At 45.0% G+C, this 22,028-nt stretch overlaps 59 non-coding genes and 9 pseudogenes across 59 annotated transcripts; all 68 read right to left on the bottom strand.

The window, feature by feature from the left end:
- Positions 1 to 34: 34 nt before the first annotated feature.
- Positions 35 to 153, bottom strand: LOC148560221 (5S ribosomal RNA). Its single transcript, XR_015890654.1, has one exon. It is a non-coding gene; the product is annotated as a 5S ribosomal RNA (ribosomal RNA).
- A 209-nt stretch (positions 154 to 362) lies between these two features.
- On the bottom strand, positions 363 to 481 carry LOC148560220 (5S ribosomal RNA). The gene has a single exon (XR_015889965.1). It is a non-coding gene; the product is annotated as a 5S ribosomal RNA (ribosomal RNA).
- Positions 482 to 716: 235 nt separating this feature from the next.
- On the bottom strand, positions 717 to 835 carry LOC148560219 (5S ribosomal RNA). The gene has a single exon (XR_015889835.1). It is a non-coding gene; the product is annotated as a 5S ribosomal RNA (ribosomal RNA).
- A 191-nt stretch (positions 836 to 1,026) lies between these two features.
- LOC148560218 (5S ribosomal RNA) lies at positions 1,027 to 1,145 on the bottom strand. Its single transcript, XR_015888503.1, has one exon. It is a non-coding gene; the product is annotated as a 5S ribosomal RNA (ribosomal RNA).
- A 190-nt stretch (positions 1,146 to 1,335) lies between these two features.
- Positions 1,336 to 1,454, bottom strand: LOC148560217 (5S ribosomal RNA). The gene has a single exon (XR_015890753.1). It is a non-coding gene; the product is annotated as a 5S ribosomal RNA (ribosomal RNA).
- A 214-nt stretch (positions 1,455 to 1,668) lies between these two features.
- On the bottom strand, positions 1,669 to 1,787 carry LOC148560216 (5S ribosomal RNA). The gene has a single exon (XR_015890894.1). It is a non-coding gene; the product is annotated as a 5S ribosomal RNA (ribosomal RNA).
- A 191-nt stretch (positions 1,788 to 1,978) lies between these two features.
- Positions 1,979 to 2,097, bottom strand: LOC148560215 (5S ribosomal RNA). The gene has a single exon (XR_015889146.1). It is a non-coding gene; the product is annotated as a 5S ribosomal RNA (ribosomal RNA).
- A 236-nt stretch (positions 2,098 to 2,333) lies between these two features.
- On the bottom strand, positions 2,334 to 2,452 carry LOC148560214 (5S ribosomal RNA). The gene has a single exon (XR_015890893.1). It is a non-coding gene; the product is annotated as a 5S ribosomal RNA (ribosomal RNA).
- A 189-nt stretch (positions 2,453 to 2,641) lies between these two features.
- Positions 2,642 to 2,760, bottom strand: LOC148560213 (5S ribosomal RNA). The gene has a single exon (XR_015888684.1). It is a non-coding gene; the product is annotated as a 5S ribosomal RNA (ribosomal RNA).
- Positions 2,761 to 2,993: 233 nt separating this feature from the next.
- LOC148560212 (5S ribosomal RNA) lies at positions 2,994 to 3,112 on the bottom strand. The gene has a single exon (XR_015889955.1). It is a non-coding gene; the product is annotated as a 5S ribosomal RNA (ribosomal RNA).
- Positions 3,113 to 3,303: 191 nt separating this feature from the next.
- LOC148560211 (5S ribosomal RNA) lies at positions 3,304 to 3,422 on the bottom strand. Its single transcript, XR_015890277.1, has one exon. It is a non-coding gene; the product is annotated as a 5S ribosomal RNA (ribosomal RNA).
- Positions 3,423 to 3,610: 188 nt separating this feature from the next.
- LOC148560210 (5S ribosomal RNA) lies at positions 3,611 to 3,729 on the bottom strand. Its single transcript, XR_015891141.1, has one exon. It is a non-coding gene; the product is annotated as a 5S ribosomal RNA (ribosomal RNA).
- A 187-nt stretch (positions 3,730 to 3,916) lies between these two features.
- On the bottom strand, positions 3,917 to 4,035 carry LOC148560209 (5S ribosomal RNA; annotated as a pseudogene).
- A 187-nt stretch (positions 4,036 to 4,222) lies between these two features.
- LOC148560208 (5S ribosomal RNA) lies at positions 4,223 to 4,389 on the bottom strand (annotated as a pseudogene).
- Positions 4,390 to 4,573: 184 nt separating this feature from the next.
- On the bottom strand, positions 4,574 to 4,740 carry LOC148560207 (5S ribosomal RNA; annotated as a pseudogene).
- A 205-nt stretch (positions 4,741 to 4,945) lies between these two features.
- Positions 4,946 to 5,064, bottom strand: LOC148560206 (5S ribosomal RNA). The gene has a single exon (XR_015890653.1). It is a non-coding gene; the product is annotated as a 5S ribosomal RNA (ribosomal RNA).
- Positions 5,065 to 5,295: 231 nt separating this feature from the next.
- Positions 5,296 to 5,414, bottom strand: LOC148560205 (5S ribosomal RNA). The gene has a single exon (XR_015889964.1). It is a non-coding gene; the product is annotated as a 5S ribosomal RNA (ribosomal RNA).
- Positions 5,415 to 5,603: 189 nt separating this feature from the next.
- Positions 5,604 to 5,722, bottom strand: LOC148560204 (5S ribosomal RNA). The gene has a single exon (XR_015889834.1). It is a non-coding gene; the product is annotated as a 5S ribosomal RNA (ribosomal RNA).
- A 189-nt stretch (positions 5,723 to 5,911) lies between these two features.
- On the bottom strand, positions 5,912 to 6,030 carry LOC148560203 (5S ribosomal RNA). The gene has a single exon (XR_015888502.1). It is a non-coding gene; the product is annotated as a 5S ribosomal RNA (ribosomal RNA).
- Positions 6,031 to 6,265: 235 nt separating this feature from the next.
- On the bottom strand, positions 6,266 to 6,384 carry LOC148560202 (5S ribosomal RNA). Its single transcript, XR_015889670.1, has one exon. It is a non-coding gene; the product is annotated as a 5S ribosomal RNA (ribosomal RNA).
- Positions 6,385 to 6,574: 190 nt separating this feature from the next.
- LOC148560201 (5S ribosomal RNA) lies at positions 6,575 to 6,693 on the bottom strand. Its single transcript, XR_015890912.1, has one exon. It is a non-coding gene; the product is annotated as a 5S ribosomal RNA (ribosomal RNA).
- Positions 6,694 to 6,910: 217 nt separating this feature from the next.
- LOC148560200 (5S ribosomal RNA) lies at positions 6,911 to 7,029 on the bottom strand. Its single transcript, XR_015891321.1, has one exon. It is a non-coding gene; the product is annotated as a 5S ribosomal RNA (ribosomal RNA).
- A 188-nt stretch (positions 7,030 to 7,217) lies between these two features.
- On the bottom strand, positions 7,218 to 7,336 carry LOC148560199 (5S ribosomal RNA). The gene has a single exon (XR_015889574.1). It is a non-coding gene; the product is annotated as a 5S ribosomal RNA (ribosomal RNA).
- A 207-nt stretch (positions 7,337 to 7,543) lies between these two features.
- LOC148560198 (5S ribosomal RNA) lies at positions 7,544 to 7,662 on the bottom strand. Its single transcript, XR_015889366.1, has one exon. It is a non-coding gene; the product is annotated as a 5S ribosomal RNA (ribosomal RNA).
- A 189-nt stretch (positions 7,663 to 7,851) lies between these two features.
- On the bottom strand, positions 7,852 to 7,970 carry LOC148560197 (5S ribosomal RNA). Its single transcript, XR_015890765.1, has one exon. It is a non-coding gene; the product is annotated as a 5S ribosomal RNA (ribosomal RNA).
- A 189-nt stretch (positions 7,971 to 8,159) lies between these two features.
- On the bottom strand, positions 8,160 to 8,278 carry LOC148560196 (5S ribosomal RNA). The gene has a single exon (XR_015891140.1). It is a non-coding gene; the product is annotated as a 5S ribosomal RNA (ribosomal RNA).
- A 188-nt stretch (positions 8,279 to 8,466) lies between these two features.
- On the bottom strand, positions 8,467 to 8,585 carry LOC148560195 (5S ribosomal RNA; annotated as a pseudogene).
- Positions 8,586 to 8,772: 187 nt separating this feature from the next.
- LOC148560194 (5S ribosomal RNA) lies at positions 8,773 to 8,939 on the bottom strand (annotated as a pseudogene).
- A 190-nt stretch (positions 8,940 to 9,129) lies between these two features.
- LOC148560193 (5S ribosomal RNA) lies at positions 9,130 to 9,296 on the bottom strand (annotated as a pseudogene).
- A 201-nt stretch (positions 9,297 to 9,497) lies between these two features.
- On the bottom strand, positions 9,498 to 9,616 carry LOC148560192 (5S ribosomal RNA). Its single transcript, XR_015890652.1, has one exon. It is a non-coding gene; the product is annotated as a 5S ribosomal RNA (ribosomal RNA).
- Positions 9,617 to 9,851: 235 nt separating this feature from the next.
- On the bottom strand, positions 9,852 to 9,970 carry LOC148560191 (5S ribosomal RNA). The gene has a single exon (XR_015888931.1). It is a non-coding gene; the product is annotated as a 5S ribosomal RNA (ribosomal RNA).
- A 208-nt stretch (positions 9,971 to 10,178) lies between these two features.
- On the bottom strand, positions 10,179 to 10,297 carry LOC148560190 (5S ribosomal RNA; annotated as a pseudogene).
- A 187-nt stretch (positions 10,298 to 10,484) lies between these two features.
- Positions 10,485 to 10,651, bottom strand: LOC148560189 (5S ribosomal RNA; annotated as a pseudogene).
- Positions 10,652 to 10,841: 190 nt separating this feature from the next.
- LOC148560188 (5S ribosomal RNA) lies at positions 10,842 to 11,008 on the bottom strand (annotated as a pseudogene).
- A 208-nt stretch (positions 11,009 to 11,216) lies between these two features.
- On the bottom strand, positions 11,217 to 11,335 carry LOC148560187 (5S ribosomal RNA). The gene has a single exon (XR_015890650.1). It is a non-coding gene; the product is annotated as a 5S ribosomal RNA (ribosomal RNA).
- Positions 11,336 to 11,538: 203 nt separating this feature from the next.
- Positions 11,539 to 11,657, bottom strand: LOC148560186 (5S ribosomal RNA). The gene has a single exon (XR_015888930.1). It is a non-coding gene; the product is annotated as a 5S ribosomal RNA (ribosomal RNA).
- A 236-nt stretch (positions 11,658 to 11,893) lies between these two features.
- On the bottom strand, positions 11,894 to 12,012 carry LOC148560185 (5S ribosomal RNA). The gene has a single exon (XR_015888928.1). It is a non-coding gene; the product is annotated as a 5S ribosomal RNA (ribosomal RNA).
- A 214-nt stretch (positions 12,013 to 12,226) lies between these two features.
- LOC148560184 (5S ribosomal RNA) lies at positions 12,227 to 12,345 on the bottom strand. The gene has a single exon (XR_015891277.1). It is a non-coding gene; the product is annotated as a 5S ribosomal RNA (ribosomal RNA).
- A 198-nt stretch (positions 12,346 to 12,543) lies between these two features.
- Positions 12,544 to 12,662, bottom strand: LOC148560183 (5S ribosomal RNA). Its single transcript, XR_015889759.1, has one exon. It is a non-coding gene; the product is annotated as a 5S ribosomal RNA (ribosomal RNA).
- Positions 12,663 to 12,866: 204 nt separating this feature from the next.
- Positions 12,867 to 12,985, bottom strand: LOC148560182 (5S ribosomal RNA). The gene has a single exon (XR_015888835.1). It is a non-coding gene; the product is annotated as a 5S ribosomal RNA (ribosomal RNA).
- Positions 12,986 to 13,173: 188 nt separating this feature from the next.
- On the bottom strand, positions 13,174 to 13,292 carry LOC148560181 (5S ribosomal RNA). Its single transcript, XR_015889758.1, has one exon. It is a non-coding gene; the product is annotated as a 5S ribosomal RNA (ribosomal RNA).
- Positions 13,293 to 13,484: 192 nt separating this feature from the next.
- LOC148560180 (5S ribosomal RNA) lies at positions 13,485 to 13,603 on the bottom strand. Its single transcript, XR_015889986.1, has one exon. It is a non-coding gene; the product is annotated as a 5S ribosomal RNA (ribosomal RNA).
- Positions 13,604 to 13,836: 233 nt separating this feature from the next.
- LOC148560179 (5S ribosomal RNA) lies at positions 13,837 to 13,955 on the bottom strand. The gene has a single exon (XR_015890354.1). It is a non-coding gene; the product is annotated as a 5S ribosomal RNA (ribosomal RNA).
- Positions 13,956 to 14,159: 204 nt separating this feature from the next.
- On the bottom strand, positions 14,160 to 14,278 carry LOC148560178 (5S ribosomal RNA). Its single transcript, XR_015891276.1, has one exon. It is a non-coding gene; the product is annotated as a 5S ribosomal RNA (ribosomal RNA).
- A 194-nt stretch (positions 14,279 to 14,472) lies between these two features.
- Positions 14,473 to 14,591, bottom strand: LOC148560177 (5S ribosomal RNA). Its single transcript, XR_015889757.1, has one exon. It is a non-coding gene; the product is annotated as a 5S ribosomal RNA (ribosomal RNA).
- A 205-nt stretch (positions 14,592 to 14,796) lies between these two features.
- On the bottom strand, positions 14,797 to 14,915 carry LOC148560176 (5S ribosomal RNA). Its single transcript, XR_015889756.1, has one exon. It is a non-coding gene; the product is annotated as a 5S ribosomal RNA (ribosomal RNA).
- Positions 14,916 to 15,119: 204 nt separating this feature from the next.
- On the bottom strand, positions 15,120 to 15,238 carry LOC148560175 (5S ribosomal RNA). Its single transcript, XR_015888834.1, has one exon. It is a non-coding gene; the product is annotated as a 5S ribosomal RNA (ribosomal RNA).
- A 207-nt stretch (positions 15,239 to 15,445) lies between these two features.
- LOC148560174 (5S ribosomal RNA) lies at positions 15,446 to 15,564 on the bottom strand. Its single transcript, XR_015889985.1, has one exon. It is a non-coding gene; the product is annotated as a 5S ribosomal RNA (ribosomal RNA).
- A 218-nt stretch (positions 15,565 to 15,782) lies between these two features.
- Positions 15,783 to 15,901, bottom strand: LOC148560173 (5S ribosomal RNA). The gene has a single exon (XR_015890353.1). It is a non-coding gene; the product is annotated as a 5S ribosomal RNA (ribosomal RNA).
- Positions 15,902 to 16,146: 245 nt separating this feature from the next.
- Positions 16,147 to 16,265, bottom strand: LOC148560172 (5S ribosomal RNA). The gene has a single exon (XR_015891274.1). It is a non-coding gene; the product is annotated as a 5S ribosomal RNA (ribosomal RNA).
- Positions 16,266 to 16,462: 197 nt separating this feature from the next.
- On the bottom strand, positions 16,463 to 16,581 carry LOC148560171 (5S ribosomal RNA). The gene has a single exon (XR_015889755.1). It is a non-coding gene; the product is annotated as a 5S ribosomal RNA (ribosomal RNA).
- A 208-nt stretch (positions 16,582 to 16,789) lies between these two features.
- Positions 16,790 to 16,908, bottom strand: LOC148560170 (5S ribosomal RNA). Its single transcript, XR_015888833.1, has one exon. It is a non-coding gene; the product is annotated as a 5S ribosomal RNA (ribosomal RNA).
- A 191-nt stretch (positions 16,909 to 17,099) lies between these two features.
- LOC148560169 (5S ribosomal RNA) lies at positions 17,100 to 17,218 on the bottom strand. Its single transcript, XR_015889754.1, has one exon. It is a non-coding gene; the product is annotated as a 5S ribosomal RNA (ribosomal RNA).
- Positions 17,219 to 17,429: 211 nt separating this feature from the next.
- Positions 17,430 to 17,548, bottom strand: LOC148560168 (5S ribosomal RNA). Its single transcript, XR_015890956.1, has one exon. It is a non-coding gene; the product is annotated as a 5S ribosomal RNA (ribosomal RNA).
- Positions 17,549 to 17,757: 209 nt separating this feature from the next.
- Positions 17,758 to 17,876, bottom strand: LOC148560167 (5S ribosomal RNA). The gene has a single exon (XR_015889225.1). It is a non-coding gene; the product is annotated as a 5S ribosomal RNA (ribosomal RNA).
- A 191-nt stretch (positions 17,877 to 18,067) lies between these two features.
- LOC148560166 (5S ribosomal RNA) lies at positions 18,068 to 18,186 on the bottom strand. The gene has a single exon (XR_015889458.1). It is a non-coding gene; the product is annotated as a 5S ribosomal RNA (ribosomal RNA).
- Positions 18,187 to 18,391: 205 nt separating this feature from the next.
- LOC148560165 (5S ribosomal RNA) lies at positions 18,392 to 18,510 on the bottom strand. Its single transcript, XR_015888832.1, has one exon. It is a non-coding gene; the product is annotated as a 5S ribosomal RNA (ribosomal RNA).
- Positions 18,511 to 18,699: 189 nt separating this feature from the next.
- Positions 18,700 to 18,818, bottom strand: LOC148560164 (5S ribosomal RNA). Its single transcript, XR_015891176.1, has one exon. It is a non-coding gene; the product is annotated as a 5S ribosomal RNA (ribosomal RNA).
- Positions 18,819 to 19,019: 201 nt separating this feature from the next.
- LOC148560163 (5S ribosomal RNA) lies at positions 19,020 to 19,138 on the bottom strand. The gene has a single exon (XR_015891273.1). It is a non-coding gene; the product is annotated as a 5S ribosomal RNA (ribosomal RNA).
- Positions 19,139 to 19,337: 199 nt separating this feature from the next.
- Positions 19,338 to 19,456, bottom strand: LOC148560162 (5S ribosomal RNA). Its single transcript, XR_015889753.1, has one exon. It is a non-coding gene; the product is annotated as a 5S ribosomal RNA (ribosomal RNA).
- Positions 19,457 to 19,661: 205 nt separating this feature from the next.
- Positions 19,662 to 19,780, bottom strand: LOC148560161 (5S ribosomal RNA). The gene has a single exon (XR_015888831.1). It is a non-coding gene; the product is annotated as a 5S ribosomal RNA (ribosomal RNA).
- A 190-nt stretch (positions 19,781 to 19,970) lies between these two features.
- LOC148560160 (5S ribosomal RNA) lies at positions 19,971 to 20,089 on the bottom strand. Its single transcript, XR_015889752.1, has one exon. It is a non-coding gene; the product is annotated as a 5S ribosomal RNA (ribosomal RNA).
- A 205-nt stretch (positions 20,090 to 20,294) lies between these two features.
- LOC148560159 (5S ribosomal RNA) lies at positions 20,295 to 20,413 on the bottom strand. The gene has a single exon (XR_015890955.1). It is a non-coding gene; the product is annotated as a 5S ribosomal RNA (ribosomal RNA).
- Positions 20,414 to 20,622: 209 nt separating this feature from the next.
- LOC148560158 (5S ribosomal RNA) lies at positions 20,623 to 20,741 on the bottom strand. The gene has a single exon (XR_015889224.1). It is a non-coding gene; the product is annotated as a 5S ribosomal RNA (ribosomal RNA).
- A 190-nt stretch (positions 20,742 to 20,931) lies between these two features.
- On the bottom strand, positions 20,932 to 21,050 carry LOC148560157 (5S ribosomal RNA). The gene has a single exon (XR_015890075.1). It is a non-coding gene; the product is annotated as a 5S ribosomal RNA (ribosomal RNA).
- A 207-nt stretch (positions 21,051 to 21,257) lies between these two features.
- Positions 21,258 to 21,376, bottom strand: LOC148560156 (5S ribosomal RNA). The gene has a single exon (XR_015888830.1). It is a non-coding gene; the product is annotated as a 5S ribosomal RNA (ribosomal RNA).
- Positions 21,377 to 21,566: 190 nt separating this feature from the next.
- On the bottom strand, positions 21,567 to 21,685 carry LOC148560155 (5S ribosomal RNA). Its single transcript, XR_015889750.1, has one exon. It is a non-coding gene; the product is annotated as a 5S ribosomal RNA (ribosomal RNA).
- A 206-nt stretch (positions 21,686 to 21,891) lies between these two features.
- On the bottom strand, positions 21,892 to 22,010 carry LOC148560154 (5S ribosomal RNA). Its single transcript, XR_015889983.1, has one exon. It is a non-coding gene; the product is annotated as a 5S ribosomal RNA (ribosomal RNA).
- Positions 22,011 to 22,028: the final 18 nt, after the last annotated feature.

The following is a 22,028-nucleotide window of genomic DNA, read 5'->3' as shown; positions in this document are numbered from 1 at the left end:
AAAAAAAAAAAAAAAAAAAAAAAAAAAAAAAAAGAAGGTGCAACACGATGACTTCCCAGGAGGTCACCCATCCTAGTACTACTCTCGCCCAAGCGCGCTTAACTGCGGAGTTCTGATGGGATCCGGTGCATTAGTGCTGGTATGATCGCACCTATTAAAATATGCGCACATAATTATCATATGCATGTCTCGCGACGTAGGGTAAGTCGAGCTGCGAATCCCTGCGGGCCCGTGCGAGCTTGCCTAAAATGAGGTCATTGAGACTCGCTTTAGCTAAACTATTCAAGATAGCGCCGTTTAAAGAACGAGGGTAAGCACGACGTAAAAAAAAAAAAAAAAAAAAAAAAAAAAAAAAAAAAAAAGAGGTGCAACACGAGGACTTCCCAGGAGGTCACCCATCCTAGTACAACTCTCGCCCAAGCACGCTTAACTGCGGAGTTCTGATGGGATCCGGTGCATTAGTACTGGTATGATCGCACCTATTATAATATGCGCACATTATTATCATATGCATGTCTTGCGACGTAAGGTAAGTCGAGCTGCGAATCCCTGCGGGGCCCGTGCGAGCTTGCCTAAAATGAGGTCATTGAGACTCGCTTTAGCTAAACTATTCAAGATAGTGCCGTTTAAAGAACGAGGGTAGGCACGACGTAAAAAAAAAAAAAAAAAAAAAAAAAAAAAAAAAAAAAAAAAAAAAAAAAAAAAAAAAAAAAAAAGAGGTGCAACACGAGGACTTCCCAGGAGGTCACCCATCCTAGTACTACTCTCGCCCAAGCACGCTTAACTGCGGAGTTCTGATGGGATCCGGTTCATTAGTGCTGGTATGATCGCACCTATTAAAATATGCGCACATAATTATCATATGCATGTCTCGCGACGTAGGGTAAGTCGAGCTGCGAATCCCTGCGGGGCCCGTGCGAGCTTGCCAAAGATCTGGTCATTGAGACTCGCTTTAGCTAAACTATGCGAGATAGCGCCGTTTAAAGAACGAGGGTAAGCACGACGTAAGAAAAAAAAAAAAAAAAAGAGGTGCAACACGAGGACTTCCCAGGAGGTCACCCATCCTAGTACTACTCTCGCCCAAGCACGCTTAACTGCGGAGTTCTGATGGGATCCGGTGCATTAGTGCTGGTATGATCGCACCTATTATAATATGCGCACATAATTATCATATGCATGTCTTGCGACGTAGGGTAAGTCGAGCTGCGAATCCCTACAGGGCCCGTGCGAGCTTGCCTAAAATCAGGTCATTGAGACTCGCTTTAGCAAAACTATTCAAGATAGCGCCGTTTAAAGAACGAGGGTAAGCACGACGTAAAAAAAAAAAAAAAAAAAGAGGTGCAACACGAGGACTTCCCAGGAGATCACCCATCCTAGTACTACTCTCGCCCAAGCACGCTTAACTGCGGAGTTCTGATGGGATCCGGTTCATTAGTGCTGGTATGATCGCACCTATTAAAATATGCGCACATAATTATCATATGCATGTCTCGCGACGTAGGGTAAGTCGAGCTGCGAATCCCTGCGGGGCCCGTGCGAGCTTGCCTAAAATCAGGTCATTGAGACTCGCTTTAGCTAAACTATTCAAGATAGCTCCGTTTAAAGAACGAGGGTAACCACGACGTAAAAAAAAAAAAAAAAAAAAAAAAAAAAAAAAAAAAAAAAAAGGAGGTGCAACACGAGGACTTCCCAGGAGGTCACCCATCCTAGTACTACTCTCGCCCAAGCACACTTAACTGCAGAGTTCTGATGGGATCCGATGCATTAGTGCTGGTATGATCGCACCTATTAAAATATGCGCACATAATTATCATATGCATGTTTCGCGACGTAGGTTTAGTCGAGCTGCGAATCCCTGCGGGGCCCGTGCGAGCTTGCCAAAGATCTGGTCATTGAGACTCGCTTTAGCTAAAGTATGCTAGATAGCTCCGTTTAAAGAACGAGGGTAAGCACGACGTAAAAAAAAAAAAAAAAAAAAGAGGTGCAATACGAGGACTTCCCAGGAGGTCACCCATCCTAGTACTACTCTCGCCCAAGCACGCTTAACTGCGGAGTTCTGATGGGATCCGGTGCATTAGTGCTGGTATGATCGCACCAATTAAAATATGCGCACATAATTATCATATGCATGTCTCGCGACGTAGGGTAAGTCGAGCTGCGAATCCCTGCGGGGCCCGTGCGAGCTTGCCTAAAATCAGGTCATTGAGACTCGCTTTAGCTAAACTATTCAAGATAGCTCCGTTTAAAGAACGAGGGTAACCACGACGTAAAAAAAAAAAAAAAAAAAAAAAAAAAAAAAAAAAAAAAAAAAAAAAAAAAAAAAAAAAAAAAAAGAGGTGCAACACGAGGACTTCCCAGGAGGTCACCCATCCTAGTACTACTCTCGCCCAAGCACACTTAACTGCAGAGTTCTGATGGGATCCGATGCATTAGTGCTGGTATGATCGCACCTATTAAAATATGCGCACATAATTATCATATGCATGTCTCGCGACGTAGGTTTAGTCGAGCTGCGAATCCCTGCGGGGCCCGTGCGAGCTTGCCAAAGATCTGGTCATTGAGACTCGCTTTAGCTAAAGTATGCTAGATAGCGCCGTTTAAAGAACGAGGGTAAGCACGACGTAAAAAAAAAAAAAAAAAAGAGGTGCAACACGAGGACTTCCCAAGAGGTCACCCATCCTAGTACTACTCTCGCCCAAGCACGCTTAACTGCGGAGTTCTGATGGGATCCGGTGCATTAGTGCTGGTATGATCGCACCTATTAAAATATGCGCACATAATTATCATATGCATGTCTCGCGACGTAGGGTAAGTCGAGATGCGAATCCCTGCGGGGCCCGTGCGAGCTTGCCTAAAATCAGGTCATTGAGACTCGCTTTAGCTAAACTATTCAAGATAGCTCCGTTTAAAGAACGAGGGTAACCACGACGTAAAAAAAAAAAAAAAAAAAAAAAAAAAAAAAAAAAAAAAAAAAAAAAAAAAAAAAAAAAAAAGAGGTGCAACACAAGGACTTCCCAGGAGGTCACCCATCCTAGTACTACTCTCGCCCAAGCACGCTTAACTGCGGAGTTCTGATGGGATCCGGTGCATTAGTGCTAGTATGATCGCACCTATTAAAATATGCGCACATAATTATCATATGCATGTCTCGCGACGTAGGGTAAGTCGAGCTGCGAATCCCTGCGGGGCCCGTGCGAGCTTGCCTAAAATCAGGTCATTGAGACTCGCTTTAGCTAAACTATTCAAGATAGCTCCGTTTAAAGAACGAGGGTAAGCACGACGTAAAAAAAAAAAAAAAAAGAAGAGGTGCAACACGAGGACTTCCCAGGAGGTCACCCATCCTAGTAATACTCTCGCCCAAGCACGCTTAACTGCGGAGTTCTGATGGGATCCGGTGCATTAGTGCTGGTATGATCGCACCTATTATAATATGCGCACATAATTATCATATGCATGTCTCGCGACGTAGGGTAAGTCGAGCTGCGAATACCTGCGGGACCTGTGGGAGCTTGCCTAAAATCAGGTCATTGAAACTCGCTTTAGCTAAACTATGCAAGATAGCGCCGTTTAAAGAACGAGGGTAAGCACGACGTAAAAAAAAAAAAAAAAAGAGGTGCAATACGAGGACTTTCCAGGAGGTCACCCATCCTAGTACTACTCTCGCCCAAGCACGCTTAACTGCGGAGTTCTGATGGGATCCAGTACATTAGTGCTGGTATGATCGCACCTATTAAAATGTGCGCACATAATTATCATATGCATGTCTCGCGACGTAGTGTAAGTCGAGTTGTGAATCCCTGCGGGGCCCGTGGGAGCTTGCCTAAAATCAGGTCATTGAGACTCGCTTTAGCTAAACTATGCAAGATTTAAAGAACGAGGGTAAGCACGACGTAAAAAAAAAAAAAAAAAAAAAAAAGAAGTGCAACACGAGGACTTCCCAGGAGGTCACCCATCCTAGTACTACTCTGGCCCAAGGACGCTTAACTGCGGAGTTCTGATGGGATCCGGTTCATTAGTGCTGGTATGATCGCACCTATTAAAATATGCGCACATAATTATCATATGCATGTCTCGTGACGTAGGGTAAGTCGAGCTGCGAATCCCTGCGGGGCCCGTGCGAGCTTGTCTAAAATCAGGTCATTGAGACTCGCTTTAGCTAAACTATTCAAGATAGCGCCGTTTAAAGAACGAGGGTAAGCACGACGTAAAAAAAAAAAAAAAAGAGGTGCAACACGAGGACTTCCCAGGAGGTCACCCATCCGAGTACTACTCTGGCCCAAGGACGCTTAACTGCGGAGGTCACCCATCCTAGTACTACTCTGGCCCAAGGACGCTTAACTGCGGAGTTCTGATGGGATCCGGTGCATTAGTGCTGGTATGATCGCACCTATTAAAATATGCGCACATAATTATCATATGCATGTCTCGCGACGTAGGGTAAGTCGAGCTGCGAATCCCTGAGGGGCCCGTGCGAGCTTGCCAAAGATCTGGTCATTGAGACTCGCTTTAGCTAAAGTATGCTAGATAGCGCCGTTTAAAGAACGAGGGTAAGCACGACGTAAAAAAAAAAAAAGAGGTGCAACACGAGGACTTCCCAGGAGGTCACCCATCTTAGTACTACTCTCGCCCAAGCACGCTTAACTGCGGAGGTCACCCATCCTAGTACTACTCTGGCCCAAGGACGCTTAACTGCGGAGTTCTGATGGGATCCGGTGCATTAGTGCTGGTATGATCGCACCTATTAAAATATGCGCACATAATTATCATATGCATGTCTCGCGACGTAGGGTAAGTCGAGCTGCGAATCCCTGCGGGGCCCATGCGAGCTTGCCTAAGATCAGGTCATTGAGACTCGCTTTAGCTAAACTATGCGAGATAGCGCCGTTTAAAGAACGAGGGTAAGCACGACGTAAAAAAAAAAAAAAAAAAAAAAAAAAAAAAAAAGAAGGTGCAACACGATGACTTCCCAGGAGGTCACCCATCCTAGTACTACTCTCGCCCAAGCGCGCTTAACTGCGGAGTTCTGATGGGATCCGGTGCATTAGTGCTGGTATGATCGCACCTATTAAAATATGCGCACATAATTATCATATGCATGTCTCGCGACGTAGGGTAAGTCGAGCTGCGAATCCCTGCGGGGCCCGTGCGAGCTTGCCTAAAATGAGGTCATTGAGACTCGCTTTAGCTAAACTATTCAAGATAGCGCCGTTTAAAGAACGAGGGTAAGCACGACGTAAAAAAAAAAAAAAAAAAAAAAAAAAAAAAAAAAAAAAAAAAAAAAAAAAAAAAAAAAAAGAGGTGCAACACGAGGACTTCCCAGGAGGTCACCCATCCTAGTACAACTCTCGCCCAAGCACGCTTAACTGCGGAGTTCTGATGGGATCCGGTGCATTAGTACTGGTATGATCGCACCTATTATAATATGCGCACATTATTATCATATGCATGTCTTGCGACGTAAGGTAAGTCGAGCTGCGAATCCCTGCGGGGCCCGTGCGAGCTTGCCTAAAATCAGGTCATTGAGACTCGCTTTAGCAAAACTATTCAAGATAGCGCCGTTTAAAGAACGAGGGTAAGCACGACGTAAAAAAAAAAAAAAAAAAGAGGTGCAACACGAGGACTTCCCAGGAGGTCACCCATCCTAGTACTACTCTCGCCCAAGCACGCTTAACTGCGGAGTTCTGATGGGATCCGGTTCATTAGTGCTGGTATGATCGCACCTATTAAAATATGCGCACATAATTATCATATGCATGTCTCGCGACGTAGGGTAAGTCGAGCTGCGAATCCCTGCGGGGCCCGTGCGAGCTTGCCAAAGATCTGGTCATTGAGACTCGCTTTAGCTAAACTATGCGAGATAGCGCCGTTTAAAGAACGAGGGTAAGCACGACGTAAGAAAAAAAAAAAAAAAGAGGTGCAACACGAGGACTTCCCAGGAGGTCACCCATCCTAGTACTACTCTCGCCCAAGCACGCTTAACTGCGGAGTTCTGATGGGATCCGGTGCATTAGTGCTGGTATGATCGCACCTATTAAAATATGCGCACATAATTATCATATGCATGTCTCGCGACGTAGGGTAAGTCGAGCTGCGAATCCCTGCGGGGCCCGTGCGAGCTTGCCTAAAATGAGGTCATTGAGACTCGCTTTAGCTAAACTATTCAAGATAGCTCCGTTTAAAGAACGAGGGTAACCACGACGTAAAAAAAAAAAAAAAAAAAAAAAAAAAAAAAAAAAAAAAAAAAAAAAAAAAAAAAAAAAAAAAAGAGGTGCAACACGAGGACTTCCCAGGAGGTCACCCATCCTAGTACTACTCTCACCCAAGCACGCTTAACTGCGGAGTTCTGATGGGATCCGGTGCATTAGTGCTGGTATGATCGCACCTATTATAATATGCGCACATAATTATCATATGCATGTCTTGCGACGTAGGGTAAGTCGAGCTGCGAATCCCTACAGGGCCCGTGCGAGCTTGCCTAAAATCAGGTCATTGAGACTCGCTTTAGCAAAACTATTCAAGATAGCGCCGTTTAAAGAACGAGGGTAAGCACGACGTAAAAAAAAAAAAAAAAAAAGAGGTGCAACACGAGGACTTCCCAGGAGGTCACCCATCCTAGTACTACTCTCGCCCAAGCACGCTTAACTGCGGAGTTCTGATGGGATCCGGTTCATTAGTGCTGGTATGAACGCACCTATTAAAATATGCGCACATAATTATCATATGCATGTCTCGCGACGTAGGGTAAGTCGAGCTGCGAATCCCTGCGGGGCCCGTGCGAGCTTGCCTAAAATCAGGTCATTGAGACTCGCTTTAGCTAAACTATTCAAGATAGCTCCGTTTAAAGAACTAGGGTAACCACGACGTAAAAAAAAAAAAAAAAAAAAAAAAAAAAAAAAAAAAAAAAAAAAAAGAGGTGCAACACGAGGACTTCCCTGGAGGTCACCCATCCTAGTACTACTCTCGCCCAAGCACACTTAACTGCAGAGTTCTGATGGGATCCGATGCATTAGTGCTGGTATGATCGCACCTATTAAAATATGCGCACATAATTATCATATGCATGTCTCGCGACGTAGGTTTAGTCGAGCTGCGAATCCCTGCGGGGCCCGTGCGAGCTTGCCAAAGATCTGGTCATTGAGACTCGCTTTAGCTAAAGTATGCTAGATAGCGCCGTTTAAAGAACGAGGGTAAGCACGACGTAAAAAAAAAAAAAAAAAGAGGTGCAATACGAGGACTTCCCAGGAGGTCACCCATCCTAGTACTACTCTCGCCCAAGCACGCTTAACTGCGGAGTTCTGATGGGATCCGGTGCATTAGTGCTGGTATGATCGCACCTATTAAAATATGCGCACATAATTATCATATGCATGTCTCGCGACGTAGGGTAAGTCGAGCTGCGAATCCCTGCGGGGCCCGTGCGAGCTTGCCTAAAATCAGGTCATTGAGACTCGCTTTAGCTAAACTATTCAAGATAGCTCCGTTTAAAGAACGAGGGTAACCACGACGTAAAAAAAAAAAAAAAAAAAAAAAAAAAAAAAAAAAAGAGGTGCAACACGAGGACTTCCCAGGAGGTCACCCATCCTAGTACTACTCTCGCCCAAGCACGCTTAACTGCGGAGTTCTGATGGGATCCGGTGCATTAGTGCTAGTATGATCGCACCTATTAAAATATGCGCACATAATTATCATATGCATGTCTCGCGACGTAGGGTAAGTCGAGCTGCGAATCCCTGCGGGGCCCGTGCGAGCTTGCCTAAAATCAGGTCATTGAGACTCGCTTTAGCTAAACTATTCAAGATAGCTCCGTTTAAAGAACGAGGGTAAGCACGACGTAAAAAAAAAAAAAAAGAAGAGGTGCAACACGAGGACTTCGCAGGAGGTCACCCATCCTAGTAATACTCTCGCCCAAGCACGCTTAACTGCGGAGTTCTGATGGGATCCGGTGCATTAGTGCTGGTATGATCGCACCTATTATAATATGCGCACATAATTATCATATGCATGTCTCGCGACGTAGGGTAAGTCGAGCTGCGAATACCTGCGGGACCTGTGGGAGCTTGCCTAAAATCAGGTCATTGAAACTCGCTTTAGCTAAACTATGCAAGATAGCGCCGTTTAAAGAACGAGGGTAAGCACGACGTAAAAAAAAAAAAAAAAAAGAGGTGCAATACGAGGACTTTCCAGGAGGTCACCCATCCTAGTACTACTCTCGCCCAAGCACGCTTAACTGCGGAGTTCTGATGGGATCCAGTACATTAGTGCTGGTATGATCGCACCTATTAAAATGTGCGCACATAATTATCATATGCATGTCTCGCGACGTAGTGTAAGTCGAGTTGTGAATCCCTGCGGGGCCCGTGGGAGCTTGCCTAAAATCAGGTCATTGAGACTCGCTTTAGCTAAACTATGCAAGATTTAAAGAACGAGGGTAAGCACGACGTAAAAAAAAAAAAAAAAAAAAAAAAAGAAGTGCAACACGAGGACTTCCCAGGAGGTCACCCATCCTAGTACTACTCTGGCCCAAGGACGCTTAACTGCGGAGTTCTGATGGGATCCGGTTCATTAGTGCTGGTATGATCGCACCTATTAAAATATGCGCACATAATTATCATATGCATGTCTCGTGACGTAGGGTAAGTCGAGCTGCGAATCCCTGCGGGGCCCGTGCGAGCTTGTCTAAAATCAGGTCATTGAGACTCGCTTTAGCTAAACTATTCAAGATAGCGCCGTTTAAAGAACGAGGGTAAGCACGACGTAAAAAAAAAAAAAAAAGAGGTGCAACACGAGGACTTCCCAGGAGGTCACCCATCCTAGTACTACTCTGGCCCAAGGACGCTTAACTGCGGAGGTCACCCATCCTAGTACTACTCTGGCCCAAGGACGCTTAACTGCGGAGATCTGATGGGATCCGGTGCATTAGTGCTGGTATGATCGCACCTATTAAAATATGCGCACATAATTATCATATGCATGTCTCGCGACGTAGGGTAAGTCGAGCTGCGAATCCCTGAGGGGCCCGTGCGAGCTTGCCAAAGATCTGGTCATTGAGACTCGCTTTAGCTAAAGTATGCTAGATAGCGCCGTTTAAAGAACGAGGGTAAGCACGACGTAAAAAAAAAAAAAAAAAAAGAGGTGCAACACGAGGACTTCCCAGGAGGTCACCCATCTTAGTACTACTCTCGCCCAAGCACGCTTAACTGCGGAGGTCACCCATCCTAGTACTACTCTGGCCCAAGGACGCTTAACTGCGGAGTTCTGATGGGATCCGGTGCATTAGTGCTGGTATGATCGCACCTATTAAAATATGCGCACATAATTATCATATGCATGTCTCGCGACGTAGGGTAAGTCGAGCTGCGAATCCCTGCGGGGCCCATGCGAGCTTGCCTAAGATCAGGTCATTGAGACTCGCTTTAGCTAAACTATGCGAGATAGCGCCGTTTAAAGAACGAGGGTAAGCACGACGTAAAAAAAAAAAAAAAAAAAAAAAAAAAAAGAAGGTGCAACACGATGACTTCCCAGGAGGTCACCCATCCTAGTACTACTCTCGCCCAAGCGCGCTTAACTGCGGAGTTCTGATGGGATCCGGTGCATTAGTGCTGGTATGATCGCACCTATTAAAATATGCGCACATAATTATCATATGCATGTCTCGCGACGTAGGGTAAGTCGAGCTGCGAATCCTTGCGGGGCCCGTGCGAGCTTGCCTAAAATGAGGTCATTGAGACTCGCTTTAGCTAAACTATTCAAGATAGCGCCGTTTAAAGAACGAGGGTAAGCACGACGTAAAAAAAAAAAAAAAAAAAAAAAAAAAAAAAAAAAAAAAAAAAAAAAAAAAAAAAAAAAAAAAAGAGGTGCAACACGAGGACTTCCCAGGAGGTCACCCATCCTAGTACTACTCTCGCCCAAGCACGCTTAACTGCGGAGTTCTGATGGGATCCGGTGCATTAGTACTGGTATGATCGCACCTATTATAATATGCGCACATTATTATCATATGCATGTCTTGCGACGTAAGGTAAGTCGAGCTGCGAATCCCTGCGGGGCCCGTGCGAGCTTGCCTAAAATGAGGTCATTGAGACTCGCTTTAGCTAAACTATTCAAGATAGTGCCGTTTAAAGAACGAGGGTAGGCACGACGTAAAAAAAAAAAAAAAAAAAAAAAAAAAAAAAAAAAAAGAAGTGCAACACGAGGACTTCCCAGGAGGTCACCCATCCTAGTACTACTCTGGCCCAAGGACGCTTAACTGCGGAGTTCTGATGGGATCCGGTTCATTAGTGCTGGTATGACCGCACCTATTAAAATATGCGCACATAATTATCATATGCATGTCTCGTGACGTAGGGTAAGTCGAGCTGCGAATCCCTGCGGGGCCCGTGCGAGCTTGTCTAAAATCAGGTCATTGAGACTCGCTTTAGCTAAACTATTCAAGATAGCGCCGTTTAAAGAACGAGGGTAAGCACGACGTAAAAAAAAAAAAAAAAGAGGTGCAACACGAGGACTTCCCAGGAGGTCACCCATCCTAGTACTACTCTGGCCCAAGGACGCTTAACTGCGGAGGTCACCCATCCTAGTACTACTCTGGCCCAAGGACGCTTAACTGCGGAGATCTGATGGGATCCGGTGCATTAGTGCTGGTATGATCGCACCTATTAAAATATGCGCACATAATTATCATATGCATGTCTCGCGACGTAGGGTAAGTCGAGCTGCGAATCCCTGAGGGGCCCGTGCGAGCTTGCCAAAGATCTGGTCATTGAGACTCGCTTTAGCTAAAGTATGCTAGATAGCGCCGTTTAAAGAACGAGGGTAAGCACGACGTAAAAAAAAAAAAAAAAAAAGAGGTGCAACACGAGGACTTCCCAGGAGGTCACCCATCTTAGTACTACTCTCGCCCAAGCACGCTTAACTGCGGAGGTCACCCATCCTAGTACTACTCTGGCCCAAGGACGCTTAACTGCGGAGTTCTGATGGGATCCGGTGCATTAGTGCTGGTATGATCGCACCTATTAAAATATGCGCACATAATTATCATATGCATGTCTCGCGACGTAGGGTAAGTCGAGCTGCGAATCCCTGCGGGGCCCATGCGAGCTTGCCTAAGATCAGGTCATTGAGACTCGCTTTAGCTAAACTATGCGAGATACCGCCGTTTAAAGAACGAGGGTAAGCACGACGTAAAAAAAAAAAAAAAAAAAAAAAAAAAAAAAAAAAAGAAGGTGCAACACGATGACTTCCCAGGAGGTCACCCATCCTAGTACTACTCTCGCCCAAGCGCGCTTAACTGCGGAGTTCTGATGGGATCCGGTGCATTAGTGCTGGTATGATCGCACCTATTAAAATATGCGCACATAATTATCATATGCATGTCTCGCGACGTAGGGTAAGTCGAGCTGCGAATCCTTGCGGGGCCCGTGCGAGCTTGCCTAAAATGAGGTCATTGAGACTCGCTTTAGCTAAACTATTCAAGATAGCGCCGTTTAAAGAACGAGGGTAAGCACGACGTAAAAAAAAAAAAAAAAAAAAAAAAAAAAAAAAGAGGTGCAACACGAGGACTTCCCAGGAGGTCACCCATCCTAGTACTACTCTCGCCCAAGCACGCTTAACTGCGGAGTTCTGATGGGATCCGGTGCATTAGTACTGGTATGATCGCACCTATTATAATATGCGCACATTATTATCATATGCATGTCTTGCGACGTAAGGTAAGTCGAGCTGCGAATCCCTGCGGGGCCCGTGCGAGCTTGCCTAAAATGAGGTCATTGAGACTCGCTTTAGCTAAACTATTCAAGATAGTGCCGTTTAAAGAACGAGGGTAGGCACGACGTAAAAAAAAAAAAAAAAAAAAAAAAAAAAAAAAAAAAAAAAAAAAAAAAAAAAAAAAAAAAAAAAAGAGGTGCAACACGAGGACTTCCCAGGAGGTCACCCATCCTAGTACTACTCTCGCCCAAGCACGCTTAACTGCGGAGTTCTGATGGGATCCGGTGCATTAGTACTGGTATGATCGCACCTATTATAATATGCGCACATTATTATCATATGCATGTCTTGCGACGTAAGGTAAGTCGAGCTGCGAATCCCTGCGGGGCCCGTGCGAGCTTGCCTAAAATGAGGTCATTGAGACTCGCTTTAGCTAAACTATTCAAGATAGTGCCGTTTAAAGAACGAGGGTAGGCACGACGTAAAAAAAAAAAAAAAAAAAAAAAAAAAAAAAAAAAAAAAAAAAGAGGTGCAACACGAGGACTTCCCAGGAGGTCACCCATCCTAGTACTACTCTCGCCCAAGCACGCTTAACTGCGGAGTTCTGATGGGATCCGATGAATTAGTGATGGTATGATCGCACCTATTAAAATATGCGCACATAATTATCATATGCATGTCTCGCGACGTAGGGTAAGTCGAGTTGCAAATCCCTGCGGGGCCCGTGGGAGCTTGCCTAAAATCAGGTCATTGAGACTCGCTTTAACTAAACTGTGCAAGATAGCGCCGTTTAAAGAACGAGGGTAAGCACGACGTAAAAAAAAAAAAAAAAAAAAAAAAAAAGAGGTGCAACACGAGGACTTCCCAGGAGGTCAGCCATCCTAGTACTACTCTCGCCCAAGCACGCTTAACTGCGGAGTTCTGATGGGATCCGGTGCATTAGTGCTGGTATGATCGCACCTATTATAATATGCGCACATAATTATCATATGCATGTCTTGCGACGTAGGGTAAGTCGAGCTGCGAATCCCTGCGGGGCCCGTGCGAGCTTGCCTAAAATGAGGTCATTGAGACTCGCTTTAGCTAAACTATTCAAGATAGCGCCGTTTAAAGAACGAGGGTAAGCACGACGTAAAAAAAAAAAAAAGAAAAAAAAAAAAAAAAAAGAGGTGCAACACGAGGACTTCCCAGGAGGTCACCCATCCTAGTACTACTCTCGCCCAAGCACGCTTAACTGCGGAGTTCTGATGGGATCCGGTGCATTAGTGCTGGTATGATCACACCTATTAAAATATGCGCACATAATTATCATATGCATGTCTCGCGACGTAGGGTAAGTCGAGTTGCAAATCCCTGCGGGGCCCGTGGGAGCTTGCCTAAAATCAGGTCATTGAGACTCGCTTTTACTAAACTGTGCAAGATAGCGCCGTTTAAAGAACGAGGGTAAGCACGACGTAAAAAAAAAAAAAAAAAGAGGTGCAACACGAGGACTTCCCAGGAGGTCAGCCATCCTAGTACTACTCTCGCCCAAGCACGCTTAACTGCGGAGTTCTGATGGGATCCGGTGCATTAGTGCTGGTATGATCGCACCTATTATAATATGCGCACATAATTATCATATGCATGTCTTGCGACGTAGGGTAAGTCGAGCTGCGAATCCCTGCGGGGCCCGTGCGAGCTTGCCTAAAATGAGGTCATTGAGACTCGCTTTAGCTAAACTATTCAAGATAGCGCCGTTTAAAGAACGAGGGTAAGCACGATGTAAAAAAAAAAAAAAAAAAAAAGAGGTGCAACACGAGGACTTCCCAGGAGGTCAACCATCCTAGTACTACTCTCGCCCAAGCACGCTTAACTGCGGAGTTCTGATGGGATCCGGTGCATTAGTACTGGTATGATCGCACCTATTATAATATGCGCACATTATTATCATATGCATGTCTTGCGACGTAAGGTAAGTCGAGCTGCGAATCCCTGCGGGGCCCGTGCGAGCTTGCCTAAAATGAGGTCATTGAGACTCGCTTTAGCTAAACTATTCAAGATAGTGCCGTTTAAAGAACGAGGGTAGGCACGACGTAAAAAAAAAAAAAAAAAAAAAAAAAAAAAAAAAAAAAAAAAAAAAAAAAAAAAAAAAAAAAAGAGGTGCAACACGAGGACTTCCCAGGAGGTCACCCATCCTAGTACTACTCTCGCCCAAGCACGCTTAACTGCGGAGTTCTGATGGGATCCGATGAATTAGTGCTGGTATGATCGCACCTATTAAAATATGCGCACATAATTATCATATGCATGTCTCGCGACGTAGGGTAAGTCGAGTTGCGAAACCCTGCGGGACCCGTGCGAACTTGCCTAAAATGAGGTCATTGAGACTCGCTTTAGCTAAACTATTCAAGATAGCGCCGTTTAAAGAACGAGGGTAAGCACGACGTAAATAAAAAAAAAAAAAAAAAAAAAAAAAAAAAGAGGTGCAACACGAGGACTTCCCAGGAGGTCACCCATCCTAGTACTACTCTCGCCCAAGCACGCTTAACTGCGGAGTTCTGATGGGATCCGATGAATTAGTGATGGTATGATCGCACCTATTAAAATATGCGCACATAATTATCATATGCATGTGTCGCGACGTAGGGTAAGTCGAGTTGCAAATCCCTGCGGGGCCCGTGGGAGCTTGCCTAAAATCAGGTCATTGAGACTCGCTTTAACTAAACTGTGCAAGATAGCGCCGTTTAAAGAACGAGGGTAAGCACGACGTAAAAAAAAAAAAAAAAAAAAAAAGAGGTGCAACACGAGGACTTCCCAGGAGGTCAGCCATCCTAGTACTACTCTCGCCCAAGCACGCTTAACTGCGGAGTTCTGATGGGATCCGGTGCATTAGTGCTGGTATGATCGCACCTATTATAATATGCGCACATAATTATCATATGCATGTCTTGCGACGTAGGGTAAGTCGAGCTGCGAATCCCTGCGGGGCCCGTGCGAGCTTGCCTAAAATGAGGTCATTGAGACTCGCTTTAGCTAAACTATTCAAGATAGCTCCGTTTAAAGAACGAGGGTAAGCACGACGTAAAAAAAAAAAAGAAAAAAAAAAAAAAAAAAACAGAGGTGCAACACGAGGACTTCCCAGGAGGTCAGCCATCCTAGTACTACTCTCGCCCAAGCACGCTTAACTGCGGAGTTCTGATGGGATCCGGTGCATTAGTGCTGGTATGATCGCACCTATTATAATATGCGCACATAATTATCATATGCATGTCTTGCGACGTAGCGTAAGTCGAGCTGCGAATCCCTGCGGGGCCCGTGCGAGCTTGCCTAAAATGAGGTCATTGAGACTCGCTTTAGCTAAACTATTCAAGATAGCGCCGTTTAAAGAACGAGGGTAAGCACGACGTAAAAAAAAAAAAAGAAAAAAAAAAAAAAAAAAAGAGGTGCAACACGAGGACTTCCCAGGAGGTCACCCATCCTAGTACTACTCTCGCCCAAGCACGCTTAACTGCGGAGTTCTGATGGGATCCGGTGCATTAGTGCTGGTATGATCACACCTATTAAAATATGCGCACATAATTATCATATGCATGTCTTGCGACGTAGGGTAAGTCGAGCTGCGAATCCCTGCGGGGCCCGTGCGAGCTTGCCTAAAATGAGGTCATTGAGACTCGCTTTAGCTAAACTATTCAAGATAGCGCCGTTTAAAGAACGAGGGTAAGCACGATGTAAAAAAAAAAAAAAAAAAAAAAAAAAAAAAAAAAAAGAGGTGCAACACGAGGACTTCCCAGGAGGTCAACCATCCTAGTACTACTCTCGCCCAAGCACGCTTAACTGCGGAGTTCTGATGGGATCCGGTGCATTAGTACTGGTATGATCGCACCTATTATAATATGCGCACATTATTATCATATGCATGTCTTGCGACGTAAGGTAAGTCGAGCTGCGAATCCCTGCGGGGCCCGTGCGAGCTTGCCTAAAATGAGGTCATTGAGACTCGCTTTAGCTAAACTATTCAAGATAGTGCCGTTTAAAGAACGAGGGTAGGCACGACGTAAAAAAAAAAAAAAAAAAAAAAAAAAAAAAAAAAAAAAAAAAAAAAAGAGGTGCAACACGAGGACTTCCCAGGAGGTCACCCATCCTAGTACTACTCTCGCCCAAGCACGCTTAACTGCGGAGTTCTGATGGGATCCGATGAATTAGTGCTGGTATGATCGCACCTATTAAAATATGCGCACATAATTATCATATGCATGTCTCGCGACGTAGGGTAAGTCGAGTTGCGAAACCCTGCGGGACCCGTGCGAACTTGCCTAAAATGAGGTCATTGAGACTCGCTTTAGCTAAACTATTCAAGATAGCGCCGTTTAAAGAACGAGGGTAAGCACGACGTAAAAAAAAAAAAAAAAAAAAAAAAAAAAAAAAAAAAAAAAAAAAAAAAAAAAAAAAAAAAAAAAAAAAAAAAAAGAGGTGCAACACGAGGACTTCCCAGGAGGTCACCCATCCTAGTACTACTCTCGCCCAAGCACGCTTAACTGCGGAGTTCTGATGGGATCCGATGAATTAGTGATGGTATGATCGCACCTATTAAAATATGCGCACATAATTATCATATGCATGTCTCGCGACGTAGGGTAAGTCGAGTTGCAAATCCCTGCGGGGCCCGTGGGAGCTTGCCTAAAATCAGGTCATTGAGACTCGCTTTAACTAAACTGTGCAAGATAGCGCCGTTTAAAGAACGAGGGTAAGCACGACGTAAAAAAAAAAAAAAAAAAAAAAAAAAGAGGTGCAACACGAGGACTTCCCAGGAGGTCAGCCATCCTAGTACTACTCTCGCCCAAGCACGCTTAACTGCGGAGTTCTGATGGGATCCGGTGCATTAGTGCTGGTATGATCGCACCTATTATAATATGCGCACATAATTATCATATGCATGTCTTGCGACGTAGGGTAAGTCGAGCTGCGAATCCCTGCGGGGCCCGTGCGAGCTTGCCTAAAATGAGGTCATTGAGACTCGCTTTAGCTAAACTATTCAAGATAGCGCCGTTTAAAGAACGAGGGTAAGCACGACGTAAAAAAAAAAAAAAGAAAAAAAAAAAAAAAAAAAAAAGAGGTGCAACACGAGGACTTCCCAGGAGGTCACCCATCCTAGTACTACTCTCGCCCAAGCACGCTTAACTGCGGAGTTCTGATGGGATCCGGTGCATTAGTGCTGGTATGATCACACCTATTAAAATATGCGCACATAATTATTATATGCATGTCTCGCGACGTAGGGTAAGTCGAGTTGCAAATCCCTGCGGGGCCCGTGGGAGCTTGCCTAAAATCAGGTCATTGAGACTCGCTTTTACTAAACTGTGCAAGATAGCGCCGTTTAAAGAACGAGGGTAAGCACGACGTAAAAAAAAAAAAAAAAAAAAGAGGTGCAACACGAGGACTTCCCAGGAGGTCAGCCATCCTAGTACTACTCTCGCCCAAGCACGCTTAACTGCGGAGTTCTGATGGGATCCGGTGCATTAGTGCTGGTATGATCGCACCTATTATAATATGCGCACATAATTATCATATGCATGTCTTGCGACGTAGGGTAAGTCGAGCTGCGAATCCCTGCGGGGCCCGTGCGAGCTTGCCTAAAATGAGGTCATTGAGACTCGCTTTAGCTAAACTATTCAAGATAGCGCCGTTTAAAGAACGAGGGTAAGCACGACGTAAAAAAAAAAAAAAAAAAAAAAAAAAAAAAAAAAAAAAAAGAGGTGCAACACGAGGACTTCCCAGGAGGTCAACCATCCTAGTACTACTCTCGCCCAAGCACGCTTAACTGCGGAGTTCTGATGGGATCCGATGAATTAGTGCTGGTATGATCGCACCTATTAAAATATGCGCACATAATTATCATATGCATGTCTCGCGACGTAGGGTAAGTCGAGCTGCGAATCCCTGCGGGGCCCGTGCGAACTTGCCTAAAATGAGGTCATTGAGACTCGCTTTAGCTAAACTATTCAAGATAGCGCCGTTTAAAGAACGAGGGTAAGAACGACGTAAAAAAAAAAATAATAAAATAAAATAAAATAAAAAAAAAAGGTGCAACACGAGGACTTCCCAGGAGGTCACCCATCCTAGTACTACTCTCGCCCAAGCACGCTTAACTGCGGAGTTCTGATGGGATCCGGTGAATTAGTGCTGGTATGATCGCACCTATTAAAATATGCGCACATAATTATCATATGCATGTCTCGCGACGTAGGGTAAGTCGAGTTGCAAATCCCTGCGGGGCCCGTGGGAGCTTGCCTAAAATCAGGTCATTGAGACTCGCTTTAACTAAACTGTGCAAGATAGCGCCGTTTAAAGAACGAGGATAAGCACGACGTAAAAAAAAAAAAAAAAAAAAGAGGTGCAACACGAGGACTTCCCAGGAGGTCACCCATCCTAGTACTACTCTCGCCCAAGCACGCTTAACTGCGGAGTTCTGATGGGATCCAGTGCATTAGTGCTGGTATGATCGCACCTATTATAATATGCGCACATAATTATCATATGCATGTCTTGCGACGTAAGGTAAGTCGAGCTGCGAATCCCTGCGGGGCCCGTGCGAGCTTGCCTAAAATGAGGTCATTGAGACTCGCTTTAGCTAAACTATTCAAGATAGCGCCGTTTAAAGAACGAGGGTAAGCACGACGTAAAAAAAAAAAAAAGAAAAAAAAAAAAAAAAAAAGAGGTGCAACACGAGGACTTCCCAGGAGGTCACCCATCCTAGTACTACTCTCGCCCAAGCACGCTTAACTGCGGAGTTCTGATGGGATCCGGTGCATTAGTGCTGGTATGATCACACCTATTAAAATATGCGCACATAATTATCATATGCATGTCTCGCGACGTAGGGTAAGTCGAGTTGCAAATCCCTGCGGGGCCCGTGGGAGCTTGCCTAAAATCAGGTCATTGAGACTCGCTTTTACTAAACTGTGCAAGATAGCGCCGTTTAAAGAACGAGGGTAAGCACGACGTAAAAAAAAAAAAAAAAAAGAGGTGCAACACGAGGACTTCCCAGGAGGTCAGCCATCCTAGTACTACTCTCGCCCAAGCACGCTTAACTGCGGAGTTCTGATGGGATCCGATGAATTAGTGCTGGTATGATCGCACCTATTAAAATATGCGCACATAATTATCATATGCATGTCTCGCGACGTAGGGTAAGTCGAGTTGCGAAACCCTGCAGGACCCGTGCGAACTTGCCTAAAATGAGGTCATTGAGACTCGCTTTAGCTAAACTATTCAAGATAGCGCCGTTTAAAGAACGAGGGTAAGCACGACGTAAAAAAAAAAAAAAAAAAAAAAAAAAAAAAGAGGTGCAACACGAGGACTTCCCAGGAGGTCACCCATCCTAGTACTACTCTCGCCCAAGCACGCTTAACTGCGGAGTTCTGATGGGATCCGATGAATTAGTGATGGTATGATCGCACCTATTAAAATATGCGCACATAATTATCATATGCATGTCTCGCGACGTAGGGTAAGTCGAGTTGCAAATCCCTGCGGGGCCCGTGGGAGCTTGCCTAAAATCAGGTCATTGAGACTCGCTTTAACTAAACTGTGCAAGATAGCGCCGTTTAAAGAACGAGGGTAAGCACGACGTAAAAAAAAAAAAAAAAAAAAAAAAAAAAGAGGTGCAACACGAGGACTTCCCAGGAGGTCAGCCATCCTAGTACTACTCTCGCCCAAGCACGCTTAACTGCGGAGTTCTGATGGGATCCGGTGCATTAGTGCTGGTATGATCGCACCTATTATAATATGCGCACATAATTATCATATGCATGTCTTGCGACGTAGGGTAAGTCGAGCTGCGAATCCCTGCGGGGCCCGTGCGAGCTTGCCTAAAATGAGGTCATTGAGACTCGCTTTAGCTAAACTATTCAAGATAGCGCCGTTTAAAGAACGAGGGTAAGCACGACGTAAAAAAAAAAAAAAGAAAAAAAAAAAAAAAAAAAGAGGTGCAACACGAGGACTTCCCAGGAGGTCACCCATCCTAGTACTACTCTCGCCCAAGCACGCTTAACTGCGGAGTTCTGATGGGATCCGGTGCATTAGTGCTGGTATGATCACACCTATTAAAATATGCGCACATAATTATTATATGCATGTCTCGCGACGTAGGGTAAGTCGAGTTGCAAATCCCTGCGGGGCCCGTGGGAGCTTGCCTAAAATCAGGTCATTGAGACTCGCTTTTACTAAACTGTGCAAGATAGCGCCGTTTAAAGAACGAGGGTAAGCACGACGTAAAAAAAAAAAAAAAAAAAGAGGTGCAACACGAGGACTTCCCAGGAGGTCAGCCATCCTAGTACTACTCTCGCCCAAGCACGCTTAACTGCGGAGTTCTGATGGGATCCGGTGCATTAGTGCTGGTATGATCGCACCTATTATAATATGCGCACATAATTATCATATGCATGTCTTGCGACGTAGGGTAAGTCGAGCTGCGAATCCCTGCGGGGCCCGTGCGAGCTTGCCTAAAATGAGGTCATTGAGACTCGCTTTAGCTAAACTATTCAAGATAGCGCCGTTTAAAGAACGAGGGTAAGCACGACGTAAAAAAAAAAAAAAAAAAAAAAAAAAAAAAAAAAGAGGTGCAACACGAGGACTTCCCAGGAGGTCAACCATCCTAGTACTACTCTCGCCCAAGCACGCTTAACTGCGGAGTTCTGATGGGATCCGATGAATTAGTGCTGGTATGATCGCACCTATTAAAATATGCGCACATAATTATCATATGCATGTCTCGCGACGTAGGGTAAGTCGAGCTGCGAATCCCTGCGGGGCCCGTGCGAACTTGCCTAAAATGAGGTCATTGAGACTCGCTTTAGCTAAACTATTCAAGATAGCGCCGTTTAAAGAACGAGGGTAAGAACGACGTAAAAAAAAAAATAATAAAATAAAATAAAATAAAAAAAAAAGGTGCAACACGAGGACTTCCCAGGAGGTCACCCATCCTAGTACTACTCTCGCCCAAGCACGCTTAACTGCGGAGTTCTGATGGGATCCGGTGAATTAGTGCTGGTATGATCGCACCTATTAAAATATGCGCACATAATTATCATATGCATGTCTCGCGACGTAGGGTAAGTCGAGTTGCAAATCCCTGCGGGGCCCGTGGGAGCTTGCCTAAAATCAGGTCATTGAGACTCGCTTTAACTAAACTGTGCAAGATAGCGCCGTTTAAAGAACGAGGATAAGCACGACGTAAAAAAAAAAAAAAAAAAAGAGGTGCAACACGAGGACTTCCCAGGAGGTCACCCATCCTAGTACTACTCTCGCCCAAGCACGCTTAACTGCGGAGTTCTGATGGGATCCAGTGCATTAGCGCTGGTATGATCGCACCTATTATAATATGCGCACATAATTATCATATGCATGTCTTGCGACGTAAGGTAAGTCGAGCTGCGAATCCCTGCGGGGCCCGTGCGAGCTTGCCTAAAATGAGGTCATTGAGACTCGCTTTAGCTAAACTATTCAAGATAGCGCCGTTTAAAGAACGAGGGTAAGCACGACGTAAAAAAAAAAAAAAAAGAAAAAAAAAAAAAAAAAAAGAGGTGCAACACGAGGACTTCCCAGGAGGTCACCCATCCTAGTACTACTCTCGCCCAAGCACGCTTAACTGCGGAGTTCTGATGGGATCCGGTGCATTAGTGCTGGTATGATCACACCTATTAAAATATGCGCACATAATTATCATATGCATGTCTCGCGACGTAGGGTAAGTCGAGTTGCAAATCCCTGCGGGGCCCGTGGGAGCTTGCCTAAAATCAGGTCATTGAGACTCGCTTTTACTAAACTGTGCAAGATAGCGCCGTTTAAAGAACGAGGGTAAGCACGACGTAAAAAAAAAAAAAAAAAAAGAGGTGCAACACGAGGACTTCCCAGGAGGTCAGCCATCCTAGTACTACTCTCGCCCAAGCACGCTTAACTGCGGAGTTCTGATGGGATCCGGTGCATTAGTGCTGGTATGATCGCACCTATTATAATATGCGCACATAATTATCATATGCATGTCTTGCGACGTAGGGTAAGTCGAGCTGCGAATCCCTGCGGGGCCCGTGCGAGCTTGCCTAAAATGAGGTCATTGAGACTCGCTTTAGCTAAACTATTCAAGATAGCGCCGTTTAAAGAACGAGGGTAAGCACGATGTAAAAAAAAAAAAAAAAAAAAAAAAAAAAAAAAAAAGAGGTGCAACACGAGGACTTCCCAGGAGGTCAACCATCCTAGTACTACTCTCGCCCAAGCACGCTTAACTGCGGAGTTCTGATGGGATCCGGTGCATTAGTACTGGTATGATCGCACCTATTATAATATGCGCACAT

This window comes from Arachis ipaensis, chromosome B6, assembly GCF_059453495.1.
Source record: "Arachis ipaensis isolate K30076 ecotype BB chromosome B6, ASM5945349v1, whole genome shotgun sequence".
In the NCBI taxonomy this organism is placed as follows: Eukaryota; Viridiplantae; Streptophyta; class Magnoliopsida; order Fabales; family Fabaceae; genus Arachis; species Arachis ipaensis.
This window is presented reverse-complemented; position numbering and strand designations above follow the sequence as displayed.